General features: G+C 47.4%; 1 non-coding gene across 1 annotated transcript; it reads left to right on the top strand.

Moving 5' to 3' along the window:
• Positions 1 to 2842: 2842 nt before the first annotated feature.
• Positions 2843 to 2914, top strand: Trnac-gca (transfer RNA cysteine (anticodon GCA)). Its single transcript has one exon. It is a non-coding gene; the product is annotated as a tRNA-Cys (tRNA).
• Positions 2915 to 3864: the final 950 nt, after the last annotated feature.

Here is a 3864-nt window from a genome sequence, read left to right on the forward strand (position 1 = left end):
ACATCTTAGCTAGGTCCTGGATAAAGTTAGGTGGTCTCCTTAGGTGGGATTTCTAGAAGCAGTTTAGGGCTTTCTCAACATTGGGTGACATGGGTCCCTGTGGATATTCATTTTATCTGTACCACTTGCCTTCTGAATCAGACAAGGATCCAAAGATTGCCTTGTCCTGAAATCTCCCATCTTATTAGTGGCACACAGTAGGCCCAGGAGCTGTCCTGTGACAAGCCCTTCCCACCCCCTGCCTTTCCTTCTTGCTTTTGCTACTGCACACCACACCTTTTTCCCAGTAGAAATGGCACTTGATGTGGGGCACAGCTGGCCACTGAGTGAAGAGCTGCATTTCTTTTCTTTTCTTTTTTTCTTTAATTTTTTTCTATCCTCATACCTCCCTTGAAGAGCTGCATTTCTGATCCAGGTTCCATGTTGGATGGCAAGGCTGAAGGTCAGGAGCTGAGGCTGTGCTAACAAGGAGGAGATTAACCTGGAGGTGAACACTGAAAGGATGCTGATGATGACAAGAGAGGTACAGGAATTTACTCACTAAATGTCATCATCAGAAGAGGTGCCTGCAGCAGTGTGCCCTGCTCTGAGTTGAGAAGACAACTTGTTCCTTACGTATGCCGGGCAGCTTTAAGAAGGCCTCACAGTTCCCATGGGGTGTCTGGTTATCATTCCAAGTGACAGAACCTCCAGGATGCTCACTGTTGGAAAATGGCAAGGAAAGTTGTATTGAGGGCAGGAAAAACATTGGTTCACAATGAAATAAAGGCAGGAAACATATTCAAAGTTTTGAGAGCCATGGATCTTTAGGTCAAAGTGTTGACTGCAAGAGCTGTTTGTGACAGGCTGCTTTTGACCAGGTGCTACAAGAAATGTTCGGGTCAATTAGAACAGACTGATCTGTGAACAGAATTCAGAGGCAATCTGGACAGCCCAGAAATTGCATAGTTGGAAAAACAAGAATGGTCTCTCCACAACCAAGGGGAGGCTTCACCACATTACTTTAGAAAAAGAGAAATTCCAGAGCCTTCCAGTAAGCCATGGCTACAGAGAAAGACCAAATCAATGGTGTGTCTGGAATGCCCTTTAATAAGACCACTAAAATAATCAAAGCGGGTGAAATTTCTTCTGTCAGATGAAAAATGTCCCCCTAAAAACATTAAGGATGTCGTCCCCAATAAATGTGATGACCCAAATACCCATAATTGAGCTAGGTGGGAAGTAATGTCAAAAGGAATGATGATTGTGTATTTGGAAAGGAAAATAAAATCTATAGGAAACCCACACATTTTTTGAGAGAGCTGTATTGACAAAGGCACAAACAACTTGCCAAAAAGGATAAAGATTGCCTGGGAAGTAAAAACACCCTATGAATCAGGATGAGATGCTCAACAATGTAAAGCCCAGATTTTCCAATGACCTCTTTGGAAATTACAGAGGTGAAGGATGCAGAGGCAGTTGGGAATTCATCCCAGGCTTGGCAGAGCTCTGGCGTCATCCATCAGCCCCCTCACCACTGTGACCAGCCTGAGTGCCTGACTCTGAGGGTTGGAACCCAAATGATTCAGGAGCCTGACTGTCCAACAATTTTTTGAAACATGGTCTTTAATCTGACTGAGCTGGCTTTGCAATCGCAATTGTCTGCCTCGGGGTCCAAGTACTGGAGTTACATGTGTGTACTACTAAAAAAAGCCCACAACAACTTTTTCTTTTCCTTTTTTTGTTTTTTTTTCAGGTGTTAGGAGCTGACAGAGAGACAGGACAGACATACCTGTTTCAGTGGAAAGACCAGTAGGTGTTTCTGAAGCAATGTGTGGAGGCTGGTGTAACCATTATCACAGGCTGCAATTAGAGGGCACTGAGGAATACGGGGTGAATGGGGGCCTGCTTTTCTGCCCTACTTGGGACTGAGGAATGGAGAAATATAGCTGACCCATCGGGAGTGAGTATCTGGGAGCCCAGGCTGTCAGGGATAAAGCAGCAGAGCCATTCAACGCTGCCTGTTCACCGGGTCCCAGGCCACATGGGCCCGTCAGTTCCCGCTAGAGCACCAGAAGGGAGGAGAAAGCACAGTGCACGCTCCATCCTTCCACACTGACATGTCCACACTGTCCTCCATCTTGTTCCAGGGATCCTAGAAATCTCTGGTTCCCACTTCAACACTTCTGTGGGTTTGATATTCCTCCAGTGTCTTCCTCTGGCTGATACAATGAGCCATTGTGCAAATGCAGAATTAGCGGGAAAAAGAGACCAGGGAGACGGGTCCTCCCCGTCCCAGAGCGCTTGGTGTGATGAGATCTTTTATCATAGATTTGGCCAGTAAATGTGTGTTTTGCTTGGACATGATTTAATCAGTCTTTTTTTTTTCAGATCTCTGCTAGGACAAGGCACATATGAAATCTATAGCTCCAAACTGTCTATGAGTCAGACAGAACTTGTGAGAGGCACATGTCATTCCCAGTCCCCTGCCCAGAGACACAGGTTACGGAGTTGTCATCTGGGAATGAACAACTTCTGTTTTTGGCCAGTCCTGTCCCCACCCCCCACCCCACCTCCCAAGCATCTGTTGAGCAGCCAGGTCCGTGAGTCCGACTCCTCCAGGTGAGTCTGAAGGATGTTTGGCTGCAGAGCTCCATGACTGAATGCCCTGCCTCACCAGGAACTAGGGAGGAAGGTGCTGGTACCAGTGCAGGTGGCAGTCAGGTATGCAGAGTGGCTCAGGGCTGGGCCTAGGAGGAGGAAGCATATGATGACAGAGCACAGCAAGCACACATCTCAGGTTGGTGACAGCCAGGTGTGGCCATGCAGGTTTAGGGTGCTTATTAGACAGCTATAAGCAGGTGGGGGTATAGCTCAGGGGTAGAGCATTTGACTGCAGATCAAGAGGTCCCTGGTTCAAATCCAGGTGCCCCCTCATTTTTTTTTTTTTTTACTCACAGGAGATATTGTTCATATTCTTTCCTACTTGTCTTTCATCTGTTCCAACTGCGATCCCTAGAGCTGGAAGCTACAGTTCAGCCTTGTACAACTGCCACGTACATAGATAACTGCCTCCCTCTCTTCCCACACACTCTGGCTGTCTTCCATATGCTTGGTGTCTGGCTCCCCTCCTCCTCCCTATGTCCCCATCTCTATTGGATTCTCCCTGGGAAGGCAAGGTTTGTGATGCACAATTCTTCTGGCCTTTTCCAGGGCAGACAAGACAGCTACAGACACAGTAGGCTTCCCAGGAGCAGACAATAACACCTATCCCTAAACCATTTCTGTCTCCTTCCTTCTTAGCATAGCAGGTAGGTGCACTGAAGTGGTGGTCTGACCCAAGGGGACAAATCTCAGCCTCCTAGCTGTCTGTGTAGGGTGGGTGTTTACCTCTGCATCAACTTTCTCCTGTGACAGAGCCTCACTGCACACTGGCTTCAACCTTGAAGACCAAGAGCGTGTCTTGGCTGCTCTACCAGACAGGAAAGAGGGATTCCAAGTACAGGATCTCAGTGGGAGCTTTGGAATGACAGCCATTCTTCCTTCATTGAAGGTGAAGTGTGCAGGCTGGAGCCCAGAGAGAACACGGTAGGCAAATTTGTGTGCTAAACTGGAATGACAATGGGCAATGGGCTGGCGGATCTGCAGCCAGCGTCTCTTCTCCGGGTCATGATTCCACTCAAGGATAAACCTGAATAGATGTAGAGTTGAGGGAAGGTGTCACGTGAGTCAAGTCTGGCAGCTTCTAGAAAGCTGTTCCTGAGCTATAATTTAAGCTTGCAGAGATGAGTGTTCCACACAGATGAAAGGAATTAACTAGTCACATTCAGACCACACCAGGTATATTTGAGTGCATATCCAAGGTACCTAGTTCAAATCCCGGTG

Source organism: Castor canadensis, chromosome 2 (genome assembly GCF_047511655.1).
Source record: "Castor canadensis chromosome 2, mCasCan1.hap1v2, whole genome shotgun sequence".
Taxonomy (NCBI): Eukaryota; Metazoa; Chordata; class Mammalia; order Rodentia; family Castoridae; genus Castor; species Castor canadensis.